This window comes from Mercenaria mercenaria, chromosome 7, assembly GCF_021730395.1.
Source record: "Mercenaria mercenaria strain notata chromosome 7, MADL_Memer_1, whole genome shotgun sequence".
Taxonomy (NCBI): Eukaryota; Metazoa; Mollusca; class Bivalvia; order Venerida; family Veneridae; genus Mercenaria; species Mercenaria mercenaria.
Window position 1 is genome coordinate 48,026,522 of NC_069367.1, and position 14,676 is coordinate 48,041,197.

General features: G+C 33.4%; 1 protein-coding gene across 1 annotated transcript in view; it reads left to right on the plus strand.

The window, feature by feature from the left end:
- The window catches only part of LOC123554245 (arylsulfatase J-like), a 220,468-nt gene that overhangs the window by 110,759 nt on the left and 95,033 nt on the right, over positions 1-14,676 (plus strand). The window lies entirely within an intron of this gene.

Below are 14,676 nucleotides of genomic sequence, written 5' to 3' on the forward strand. Positions count from 1 at the left end.
ACAGGACGTATATTTCCCGTATATGTTTTTGTATACAAACCCGTATATTTCCCGTTCATTACCGACGTCTGGTTATTATGACTTGGTTGAGATTTTCTACACTTTCTAGAACTGCAACCCATAGAAACCCATATATCATCGTAAATTACAAATAATAAACTGTCAAACTATGAAAAGAAAAGGGGGCCGTTGTAGACTGATTTGTGGCGAAACGCCGCCAGATTGAAGCCACTGATCTTTTCTCGGGTCGCGTTGTTGACGGCGTCGCGCAGTAAATTTAACATGAATCCTTATTTTACTGAAAATAAATTCTGCAAATGAAATAAGCCTCCATTTTAAACCACGATGGCACATTTCCGACAGAATTACGGTGAATTGCTACATTATAACCTAAACCCTTATCAGAGAAATGAATTTAACGACCCACTATACCCGAAAACACGCGTTAAATTCAATAAAATACTGCAAACCGTGTGAAAAAAAGGCAAGAAAACGTATGATAAGAACTTGGTGTCAATAAGAACATTCCCTGCGAATCATGTGGTGTCATACAGAACATTTGTGGTCTAGACATTCGACTTGAACAACTCGTATTTTCGGAAGTAATAGAGATTTCGCCGGGATATTTGGCCGACAAAGATATAGCGTGTTGGCCGACAAAGATATAGAGTGTTGGGCTATTTACTGAGGGTAATGCCAAGATTGTTGTTTCAGAAATGAGAAAAAGTCCTCGGTTCAATATCCAAAACAATTAAAATCTGGCCGTGGATTAGCCATCTGTGTGATTATTTGGTGTTTTTTATTCGGAAAACTTTCCTTTATATGCCTCTGTTTTATCCCCGAGACGCGGTAGGAATCTGATTTTCATTAGATACCAAGTATGCTATTGTTATTTTTGTGAAACAGAACTACGACAAGTCATTCGTCATTGACGAAGATCTCTTTACTGTACAATTCATCATGTAATTAACTAAATTGACAATTCATCCTTGATTTCATCATGTCACATTTCAAGGGTTATGACATTCTATGTGTGTATTTTGCAAGACTTGAGTTTCACTTGAAGTGTGTGGTATTTCTTTCTAAGACAATATATGATGGCACCATTAACCGGGGACTTTGAACCTCTATATGCAGCTCGTCTGGGCGTACCAGCACTAGAACTGGCAATAGGGATTAAATGACCTCAAGGGGAGGGGTGCGGTCATGACGGTTTGTTACAATAAGGCTGTAATTATTATCATTGTCATTATTAATATTGTAATGATAACTATTTGTATTATTATGTACAACGCCATTGAATATAGCATTTTCAAATTATTCAGTTTCAGTTTCAGCTTTATGATTGCTTGCTTATGTCATGTTTTGTGATTTTCCTACATATCTGCGGTATGTCACATGTTTTATTGTAAAGCGCCCTTGAACGTATATTTCATATGAAAAGGGCGCTCAACAAATCTGGTGTAATAATAATAATAATAATAATAATAATAATTATAATAATAAAATATAAATGTCTAATGCAAAATGCCCTATGCAAAATGTTTGGCAAACGAAATGGCATATATTACAATGGAAGGCCGATACATTATGCTAATTGCCAAATTCTAAATAGCAAATATTTAAAATGCAAAAATGCCAAGTACATAATACTTAATGTAATATACCAAATGCTGTATGTTTATGGAAGGCCGATGCGCCATACTAATTTGTCAAATGCAAAATGCTATTTACCAAATGCTTAATGTCAAATATTGACTGCAAAACGGTTATTGTCAATTATATATGCTTATTGTGAAAACAATAAATGCGAAATGCTTATTGCTAAATATTTATTGAAATAAAGAGCTGAATATATCAGTGAATGAATGCACCTTTTATAATATAATCATTGTATCTCGATCTGTTAAATACTTTTAGTAGACATTTTACAACAAAAATGTTCTTATCACAGGAGCAAGACATTATTGCTACAAATCGGAACAATTTTTTTTTTGAATGAGTTAAAGTTACTTTCGTTAGTTGAAAAGATAAAGATCATTACTTAATAAAGTTAATTGATTTGAGAATAACCATTTATCATTTGGCAATAAGATTTTTTGAATGTTTCTATAAGCTACTAAAGAGATCCTGACAAAATTGTGTGTGCATTACCACATTATGGTGATCTAAATTCAATTAAAGTTCCATAGTTCTAGGTCAAATATGTCACTAGTTATGAAGCAGAAATTGCCATATTTTTAGTACCCTATATAGTTAACATTAGAAAATACTAAGGGGAATTCTAGTGTTACTTTGGCAATGTGACTGAAACTTCACGGGCCGCATTTCTCTATAGTGGTGTACATGTATATGAAGTTTTATTTAAATATTCCAAACCACTTTCTAGATAAGGCTCCGCACTGCGAAAAAAGAGTTAATATACGGGAGTGTACGGGATCCCGTATATTACCCATATACGGGAAGAAATACGGGAAAACTAAAATACGGGCGTGTACGGGGCTTGTATATTTAAAAGTCCGTATACTAATAAAATACGGATTTCCGTATACTATGAAATACGGAATTCTTAGTATACGATACCCCGTATATTATTGAAATACGGGAAATTCTAAAAAGGGTTATTCTGATCGTATACAACACCGTATATTCCCGTATATGTCTGGTGTACGGGAATACATAAATCCGTATATTACGAGAATACGGGACGTATATTTCCCGTATATGTTTCATATACAACCCCGTATATTTCCCGTATATTCTGGATATACGGGATATGTATAGTTTGTATATTTCGAAAATACAGGGATTAAATTTCCCGTATATTCTTCGTATACAACTCCGTATATTTCCCGTATATGCCGGAAATACGGGATTTAAATAATTTGTATATTTCGAAATACGGCACGTATAGTCCCGTATATGCTTGGTGTACAACTCCGTATATTTCCCGTAAAAGCCATAAATACGGATTTAAATAATTTGTATATTTAAAAATACGGACTTATATTTCCCGTATATTCTTTGTATATCAACTCCGTATATTTCCCGTAATTCTGGATATACGGGTAGAAAAAGTTTGTATTTTTTGAAAATACAGGGATTACATTTCCCGTATTTTCTTCGTATAACAACTCCGTATATTTCCCGTATATGCCGGAAATACGGATTTAAATAATTTGTATATTCGAAAATACAGGAGGGATATGCCGTAGATCTGGTATAAAACTCCGTATATTTCCCGTATATGCCGGAAATACGGGGTTTAAATAACTTATTATTTCAAAAATACGGGATGCAATCAATATGTGTAGTGAAAATTTAAATATTCTCCGCTATTTCAAAGGTCAAACGTCTCGCATGTTTTCGAACTTGTACGTGTATGTAGAATGAATCCCAATTTTGAAAGAAAGAAAGGGTTTAATACTAATATGACATAACTGAAAAAAGCATTCAGGGACCAAAACAGGTATAAATTTAAAATCAAACATGAATGAACCCATCATTTCATCTAGCGCGTTCCCGATTTATTTTAACATTTAATCTAAATAGCCGATTGAGAAAAGAAAAGGATTAATCAATTCATCCTATTTATTTGTAGTGAAAAATTACATCCGTTGATCACGCCATTGTAAAAATCTAATGCAAGCATAAATTAACTGTTTTTCTGCACATTTCCAACGCTTGTGCATACAATGCAAATATTTATAGAAAAAAAGAGGAACTAATCCATTTATATTTTGTACTGAAAATGTATATAAGACATGTATTGATACTTTACTTATGAAATCAATTCAATATTTTTACAGACGAAAAATAATCGATAATAATGTGTCTGCGTCCAAAGAATCGAACAAACGCCTTTCATATGAAATATTTTACTTTTTCTGTGCGCACGAGTTAGCTACCACGTGCATATGTGGTAATTCACACGTGCGGGTGATAACATCACGTCGCAAGTGACAGCACTTTATACTACCAGTGCCCATGTGATAACTAACACGTGCGCACGTGTTAGCTGATCAATGAAAAAGCGTGAAAGATCTGCAATTTTTCTAAATGGATGTCTTTCAAAGGGAAGTGTTATTTATAGTTAGCTGTAATTTACGAAGTAAGTGTTTCTTGTTTATGAAAAAAGGCTGATATCTCGATTAGTTCGTTGGTAATATTTCACGTTCGCACGTTCAGCTAACAACTGCGAACGTGATAGCTACACATGCGAACGTGTTAGCTAAGAAAAGTTATTACGTGCGCACGTGTTAATAAACACATTCGCATGTGGTATCTAACATGTGCGAATGTGGTGCTAACACTGTGCACGTGATAAATAAAATGTTTCCTATGTCCCCTCTATTCCACTGTAGTAAACACGGGCAGACTATTTATTTCTCGTGGATGTGGGGTCCTTTAGTTTTGACCTAGCACATTGTGAATATTTCGTATATTCCATAAATTCATTTTCAATGTCCAAACATAAATAGCGATACAAATATTACATATATAATTCTTAGTTAAATATTATACTATCGCATTGCAGTAGCTGGCGGCAAAGCGTTTAGCTGCCAAATCAGGGTAGTGGGTTCGAGCTTTGGCCATACCTTTTCCCCTAAATTTATTTACAAACTTTCCACTTTTTGGGTCAAACGCACCGTGATATTTATGGTCCATTTTTTAAAAAAGTTATCATATTCACCCGTTGTAAAAAAGTCAATTATTTAAAATATTCTAGACAACAAGAAAGACACATTACCATTCACAAGCGTACTAAAAAAAATAAATACTTTAAGAGAAAAAAAAATTTATAAAGAAAAAAACAGGTAGCGAAACATCACATTACTTTACTTTAAAGCAATGATAACCGTGGTAACGTGGATGGCGTGACACTGATTGACTGTATAAAATACAAGTTTTGTTTAAAAATTAACGAAAACGCTCGAAAAATATTGGAAAAGATTAATGAGGGCCCTTTCATTAAATCAATGAAAATAAGCATTTACACTGATTTACCCATCTCCACGAAAATAAACTGAAACATAAAATTTTCCCTGCCGAACAGTTTTACGCAACATTAATTGATAATTGTATTATATTAACTAAATCAGATAGATAGCCCATGTACCCTAAGCCTGGTAACCCAGTCTGACAATTTCTAACTTTTTTCTAACCTGCAAATTGAAAATATCAGAAACTCGATGAATGCCAAATTAACACAAATTAGCGCAAATTAATGGATCTTTAATGCATACAGATATTAGGTATCCAATTCAGTTGAGAACACGCTTCGTCACGCTTCGCGCGTTCGTATATCCCGAAGCGATAACATCTGGCTCAAGTGACCGCACGCGATAATTTCTGTTTTGCATATTCAGGGGGAAAGGAGTCACGAGTAAGTACTTATTTGATTTAAATGTTTTAATTTTTATAAACTGATTTTTTTGTGACAAACCAGACCATGAATTATATTTCAATTAATCGGAAACACGGGTTGCTTTTTATTGCTTTAACAAATTCAGAAGCGTCAAAAAGGTCAGTTTAATTTTGTAATCTTAATATAAAAAAGAAATTCAGAATAGCCGTTAAGTAGTTCATTCATTCATCATTCGATTGATCATTTCTTCACACTAATCATTTAACTATTATTTCATTCATTCTTTCATCCGATAGTCAACAAGGATTCAGTCACTAAAGTGATGTTGCAAGTGTTTGAAATAAAAAAATATCGTGAAAAAATCATTTGATGAATACATTAGGGTTAAACGAGATTAAAGTTGAAAGGACAAAACAACTCCAATAGAAGTTTTATTTCGTAGAAGCTAGGTATCCGAGCTAGCTTTAAGAATGAATAAGGGGGCACGCACGTTCATTCCATTCGATTAAAACTGGAATCTGGGAAAAGCTTTAAATAAAGTTAAAATTTGCAATCTTTATTTTTAGAAAAGGGGTTACCGAAAAATCTGACAAATAACCTTTTTTCTAGATGGCACTTTTGCAAAAAATACAACATCTCTTGCCTCTGTCTAGAGAGAAAATGTTTTTCTCTGCGAAAAATCAGTGTCAGTATGAAGAAATTAATACTATTACAGGTTATTTTATCTCTATAGACATTTTTAAGTCTATGTAAGCGGTTGTCATTTCGTATTTTTTTTTCAAAGTATTATAAAAAAAAGGTTTGGGAATAATAACAATTTATAAATTTTTAGAATTTGATTATTAATCTAAAGTTATAAGAATTTTATAGTGACCTAAAATACATACATACTATAGATCTTTTGCATTACCATTTTTAGTAACATCTTTAAAAACCGATAAAGCGGAGAACAAATAAACCAATTTTTCGATTTCCGTACAAAGTGTTGTTTGTTGTAACACGGGGGGGGGTGGGGTGAATCGATAACTAATAGCTTTGGGCATTATAAATTTTTTTTTTCTGAGCATTACAGGCAAAAAGGTTTACTAACGATGTACTTGAATGAAGTTTAAATTATATTAAAGTGAAATGCGGAACAAGTCGAATATGTATATAATACTTTATTTTTTGTCAAAATAAAAGTAATATTTTGTAATATGAATATGGGAAACTAACATATTTAAAATCGTTACATATTAACATCTAAAAACAAACATTTACTTTTAGACCATACATGTACAAACAATAAGTAATTGCTCAGCTTAGTCTGTTATTTTAAATCGATTTTCAACGGACCATTTTTACATTTTAACAAATTAAGTTGACGATATTTCCGATTACTGTATTTTTTCAGTTCTCTGTTTTACGCCATTTTACAGCTGTAAATCTTCAAATATGACCACAAACGTCCTTTTTTTTTCAGCGGGCGCAAAAAGATTACTAACAGTTTAACCATAAAACCATAAAATTTAAAGTACCTATCACTTGTAGTAAGTGGGTATACATATTTTTATGACCCAGCTTTTAAACAACACTGACCGGGTATTCTTATCCCCAGGCAATATTGTAATACACAATGAAAATTTTAAAGGGGGATTAAACATTTGACACAATTAAATTATCTTATTTTTAGTGTAAATGTATGCAATCTTTGGGGGGTTTAAAAAAAATTTAAGAAATAAAGCAATGTTTAAACGAATACTAAAAAAAGGCACTGGCCTCCAGATCGTCCGACAAGAACAGAAATAAAATATATAATTGAGCCGTGCCAGGGAAAACCAACATAGTCTTAGTTTTCGACCAGCATGGATCGAGACCCCCTGCGCATCCGCGCAGTCCTCAGGATCCATGCTGTTCGCTAACAGTTTTTCTAATTCCAATAGGGTTTGAAAGCGAACAGCATGGCTCCTGACCAACTGCACGGGTGCGCAGGGGGTCTCGATCCATGCTGGTCGCAAACCCACATTGGTTTTCTCATGGCACGGCATTATATTTTTTAGATATAATGGATATTAATGGTGTATAATTATGCTACGTATACTGACAGACTATTATGTTGCGGAAACACATGAGAATTAGATGTTTTAACTAATTTTTACGATAAAATTGTATATTTAACGTGCATTAAACACTACACCCTCCCTTGCGTTATAATTGGTAACGACAGTGGAAAACTTCTTTATTACCGCTGCGGTCAGGGTTCGTTTCCCGGCCCCGGACCACATGTCATTTTATTCGTCATAATTTTCACAAACATTTAATAGATATAATTATCAGTGAATTGCAAGAGTCGATTTTTTATAACTTTAAAAGCGTGCATTTTTTTTTATTCCAGGTTGACACAAGAGTTTTTACTGAATCAGAAAAAAGGGACGACTATTTATTTTCACGATAGAGAATATACTTATGTGGGGAAGTTTCTACTAGTTTGATCAACAATGCAGACAGACAGCCCGGATGACCATTCGTTCTCAGTGACATTCGTAACAACAGATAAAAGCTTTTACTTATTGAATCAGAAACTGAATATTTCCATGTGGTTCATCATTTGTAACCTGCTTACATATCGTGTTCCAGTACAGAACCAACATGCGTCTTTTTAAATACATCTTCGGGCATTAGGAGGGTGTAACTGCTCTTTTTAGAAGACGGCAAATTTGAAAAGCCTATAGCGGTAACAGCATTCATGGGAATAACGAAAACATGTACAGACAATAGTAAAAGAAGTGATACTAAACTGATTTGTTTGAGTCAACCGCGCAGAATTAATAAATTAAATGTGCGAATTGCTAGTTTTTCAATCAGAAATGAACATATAATAATATAAAGAAATGCTTGATGTTATTGATTACCACATTTTAATTCTGCTTATTTCATTTGGACAAGAAATGAAATGATTCATAACCGTTTGAAAAACTGATTTAAAAAGTATTTAAGTTGAATAAAATGTTTTGTTAATCTGACTGTCTCCAATTAATAACAATACGATTTTTTCTCATACCCTGTCCTTTTTCTTGCTTTTTTCTAACATACCCTATTCTGCTGTAGGTATCACCGACATTCATTTGTCATCTTTCAGTGTGTGCCCATATACAAAATCAGTTTACATAAAAGAAAAATACGGATTTGTATACTATACATGCATATACGGGAAAAGTCTGGTAAATGTATCTTTTAGAAATACGGTCCGTGAATTCCCCCAATACGAAAACCAAATTCAGTCTAAATGTGACACAAATATGGAATCTGTATACTCTGCCTATCTTGCATAAACGGGGAAAAAAACCTGGCCCGTTATCAAAAACACAGGTTCGTATATTTCCCGTATAACAGATGCAAATACATTCCGTATATGACACAAGTACGGATCCGATATTGCGTATACCATGCATATACGGGACTAGTCCGTACCCGTAAAATAAAAAATACAGTTTCGTATTTTCCCCTATATGACACAAGTACGGGGTCCGTATATTGCGTATACCATGCAATACGGGGCTAGTCCGTAGCAAAGTATATCAAAAGTACAGTTTGTATATGCCCCGTATACGACAAAAGTACGGGATCCGTATACTTAGTATATCATGCGTATACGAAAAAATCCGAAGCCCGATATTAGAAAAAAACAAGTCCGTATAGCCCCGTATATTAGATGCAATCACAGTCCGTATATGACAAAAATACGGGATCCGTATACTACGTATATCATGCGTATACGGAAAAATCCGAAGCCCGTATATTAGAAATACAAGTCCGTATATGCCCGTATTTAAAAATGCAATCACAGTCCGTATATGACAAAAATACGGGATCCGTATACTACGTATTCGGAATATACAGGCTCGTATACGTGTTCCGTATATTCTAAAATACGGAAAGTATACGGGGAAAAAAAGTCTCCAAACCCTTCGAATACATGAAAAAGAAACTTATGTTAAAGCAGGACACGAATAAACACCATTTCTAGGGGTTTTTAGGAAAGTTCGTATATTGCATATATACGGAAATATACATTTATGTATATTCGGCGTATAAAGGATCCCGTATATGCATGACAAATATACGGACTTCCCCTATACTAGATGTCCGAATACGGGATCGTATATTAGGTCCGTATATTTGTAATATACATCCCGTATACGCCCGTATTTTCGAAATATACGGGACTGTACACTCCCGTATATTGACCCTTTTTTCGCAGTGCCGGACGGACGGATGGCCACTCGGACGGACTTCTATTCTTATACATAATACATTGATATATTCTGGCTTATAGCGGTATATATTTGTGATATATTATACATATACCGTCGACAGTGTGAATTTTGAAAGACACTATCAAAAATTCAATATTACTTTAACACAAATTATTGTCCGCTAGTTTTGTTTAAGATGCAAGCACACATATTATAAATGTCAAGCGAAAATGATTTACTTTACAATTCAAAATACTTTATTCACACATTCAGCTGCAAAGTATAAGTTGACCTTTATATTGATAGGAATTTTGTTTATAAGGATGAGCAGCTGATAAGCTCAAGTCTAGCAAATAAAAGATAAATTCATGCCTGTTCTATAAATTTTATAACTGCGATAATATTACACCTAGTTATTCTGTGTGATGTCTAAATGAAAATACTGAGAGAAAACGTATGGTTAATTACAATTTATTCCTAAAACAATCAAAATGTTTTTAAGAGAAGGTATTTCATTATGTAACAAATTAATCATTTTCAGAGAGTAGTGTACTTTTTTGAAAACAAAAATACAGAGGAATATATTTTACAGCAAATAAATCATTTTCAAAGAGGTGTGTATTTTTAATATCTAAAGAGGAAGATTGTTTTTCTATACTAAATAAACAATTTTCAAAGAGAAGCGTATTGTTTCATTTTTAAATGATCAAATAGGAGTATAGTCTGTTCTGAAACAAGTAGAAAAGGTCAGATAGGGACGTCATCTGATTAGGAGCCATCTGTTTTCGCAACTCAATCATTAGACATAGTCACAGCGCGAAGAAAGCTATGGGTTAAATAAATTTCTCGTTATCCGTAATTATCTTGTACCATTTTCGGTATTTTTTCTCGAAGCAAATTGACTGTAAAGTGTGCATACTGATAATTACCGAAGCGGGCGTACTAAGTTGCAATAGAGAATCAATACTAGCATTGAGACCTCAAGTTGCTCAAATTGTGTAAGGGGTATTAGTGGTTTATCCGGGGTTGGGGCATCGGATTTATTCATTCACACTGGGAATTTGCCATTATACGTAGTCCTGAACTTACTTTCTGTTTGCTGCTTCTTAAAACGAGATTATGGTATTCATGTGTTTTTTAATGTTTAGAATGTAATTCATAGTAGGGAAAAAGATAATCAGGATTTCATGTGGGGTTTTTTTTTGTCATTTTCAAAATGCATTAGTGTTTTTGTAGACTCTTCCAGGCGTTAAACTACATATTGCTAAGACAGATCAGTGGACAAGACTTGTGTTTTTGTATATAAGAATACCTAAACATTCGAAATATTAATGTAACGGAGATGCAAATAAAACGTTGAAAGATAATATTTAGTGACTTTTGCAAAGTGACCACGCTTATACACGTACATAAACATACAGATAATTTCTTCGTAACCTCACGCAGAGGATGATACTAGTACTGCTATTTAATGAAAGAAATATCAGAAAAGCTGTAAATACAGACTTACTCTATACTTTATTTTATCAAAATCAATGTCCCTTTTATTTCCCCGTTCAGGCTATATAGAAACTATAAAGTGTACTTGATAACACACCAATGGTGAATATATCTCTTGAAAGATGATTGCATAATAATAACAAACAGTAAAATGAAAATTAACGCAAAGCATTATTACTACTTAGCAAATTTGATTGTACATTCCTGGCAATAGTTTGCAACATGGACGTATGCACATATCCCTCCAAACTGAGGGATTCTCATTTTTCTTGCTTATTTTACTATTTTCTAGTTCCATCTCTTCCAACTTGACTTAGACAGCCCCTTGGCTGTTCTTCAGATCTTCAATTTCATTAGCTGAATCTAAAACTTTGTCTTTGACCTTCTTAATCTGATGTCTGACACTATCAAGCTCTGTTTTGATTTCTGTACTTAGTTGAGTGATTCTAGTGTTGCATATACTATTTATTCATTAGCTAACATTTTCAAACTCTTTTCTATAAAATCTTTAGAAGCTAACGTACTGATTTTTTGCCCATCGTCTCAATCAATTTCAGCAAACTTTCCAGTGATGGTTCTTTAGTATCTGATTCCTCTTTGTCCTTTTTAGAAAACATAGTGTCTATTTTCATTTGAGATGTTTCCGACTCAGTGTTTGCTAACTCACTTACACTTATAGTTTTTTCCTCTTGTTGCTGTTGCTATTGTCTTCCTTTCCGGCTTTTCTTGATTTTGTCCATAGCTTATAGGTTATAATATTCGTATTGAAGTGTATCGTTTTATCACAATGTTCCACTCAGACAGTTAATCCTATGTATTTATCTATTTATAGCCAAAGTACACAGAGTACAGAACAAAACCGGTTTTGGTAACCGTTCACCACTCATATAAATATTTCCATTTAAAACATTTTACAGTTTTAATCTATAATTTTATTTCCAAGTGTGTCAAATCGACCTTTTACTTATCCTAATCCAACGATGATTCATTTATTTTCCCTGAAAAAGATTTAAAATCTAGTATTTTTACGAGCACTAAAAAGCGTGCACATCCACTCAATCTAACCTTGTAGTCAAGGCATTATAGCCTAAATAGATGGGTAACCTCAAACAAATTCCTTCACAATAATTATTTTAATTTTCATACACTATAATATCTGCACTAACAATTTACAAAAGTCCTCAGAAATATTTGTGTCCAATCATGAAAAAATATGTGTCTTTTATACTCTACTATTTTTCTGCAAGTCCCTCGATTTTTTTCTTCACGGAAGTCAAGAAGATAGATTGTATTATTTGTTTCAACTCTAAAACATGGACATCTTAAATACTGATAGAAAAAATGAAACAGTTTTATTAAAACAAATATTTATTGCTTCGAATACATACTAAACGTAAATAATCACATTTTATGTGTATAAAGACCCGAACTGTACCCCACCCACTACATAATAAAGATATATGAATTAACAGGTAGTTTCCATTTAGTAACAATGATGTGTATATAGCATTATTTTTACAGTGTTACATTTATTCTTATTATATACAATTTTATTTTACAAAGAATTATGAGATCTTATAAATATATTTATCTATGTAAAGTATCACTTAAACTAACAACCTCAGTAAATATCGAGATGGCACATTATAAAGCAGAACTTTTGTTTATAACTAACAAGCAATTACTTACTGGAAAACTGAATATAAATAAAATGCTGCACATTACATGTATTACATTTTTCTGGTATTAGGATTTTAACAATATGTTTTTTTTTCAAACACATGTAGTGCAATAATAGATTTATTCATATATGTGTTCATATTTACAATCACTTCATCAAATTTAATTAAACATACACTTCAGCCCTATTAGAGATATCTATCTTGAATATAAATAGTAAAACAATAAAACAGTTACGTCAAAATACATATTGTTTGCAAAACTGATACATACAATACATGCTAAATTCATAATAGCATGTGATTGAAGTCCTGATCTGTACCCCACCCACTTTAATACATAGGTACATATCATGTAATATCTAGAATCCATATACAGTCAAACCTATGTTGAAGACCACCTGTAGATAAGACCACCTTAACAAAAACACTGATGCAATGCCAAACGGCACCAGTTTTTATTACCATGAGACCATTATTAATGGATATTTCACCTGTTAATATAGACCACCAGTCAACAAAGGTAAGTTTTTGTTCTTCCTATTTGTGGTTTTTACAGAACATGTTCGGCTGTAGTAACAATAATATGTTTGCACTGTTATCATATTTCTACTGTTATTCCCATTATATGTGCAATATCACTGTATAATAAATTGTGAGATCTTAGAAACTTATATACATCGGTGAAAGTAGCTCTTCCGTGTGACTACAACATAATCGTTTGTTAAAAATCTATAGTGATATGACAAAATACTTTGATTAGCAGAGTATTTTAAAAAGCAACAAGCATGTACTGACCAACTGAAACATAGTAATATAACTTATATGGTAATAATTATAACTCATTTCTAATACTACGTTTTTAAATAACTATGATACAAAATAGCCTGCCTTCAAATGTAATGAAGTATACAACAGGCTTAGTAGATACATTTGCAGAGAATGTTATACTGACAAGTACTTTTCATGTTGACAAGTATCAACAAAGACACATTTGAGACTGAGGGGCAAGCAAATATTATCATTAAGCTTCAGTATCCCTTCATGCACATTATTTAATTTTCCAGTTCATCTTTTACTGATTGAACATTGCTACAACCGATTCCATTGCATTCCCCACAGGCAGTAGAACAAGGCAGACCATGCTTACGGCAAGTGCATCTTCGAGAGTCGCAATTTTGTTTGCAGTTGCATCTTATGATTTTCAAAAGTCTCTCTGGCGCAGCAGGTAAATCACATTTCAGTGGGGTAAGCCTGCCATCTTTTTCATACCAGCCCCATTCCCGTGGTTGTAGTATTCTTTCAAGCCATGTCTGAACTTGTAGGTACACCCTGTAGCTGTGATATTTGGCCGATCGAGAAGTTGGTGGTAAACTCTGTACTTGTACAACTGTTGTGCCTGTACTGACACGCTGAAAAAACTTTCTGTATCTTAGCCTATCTAAACCTTCAATTTTCTTGCCATTGAACAACGTACACATTATTTGCTCTCCTGCTCTTTCGACCTCTTCGTGAGTGGACTCTTTCAGAAATATCTTTGCATTTGCATGGAAATCTGTGTCGACCATGGCTTTTTTTAGGGCAATTCCTTTTCCTATTCCGTATATCCTTGATGTAGTGTCACAACCGCAGAATGCGTGGACAACAGGTAAAACACTGCATATGCCTTCAGTTAGTACATTCTTTGTCTTAGAAATATCCCAAATTTTCTTTTTCTTTGAACCAGAGTCAGACTTAAAAATATCTTTTCCCTGCCTTCTTCCGCGTGATGACACAGTAAAACTAAAAGGTCTGTATCCTCACCAATAACCACCGCCGGTTTTTCGTCTGATAATTCCACTGCTGTTTTCACTATCAAGAGATCAGCATCGTCTGCCGCATAGTGGACGTTACA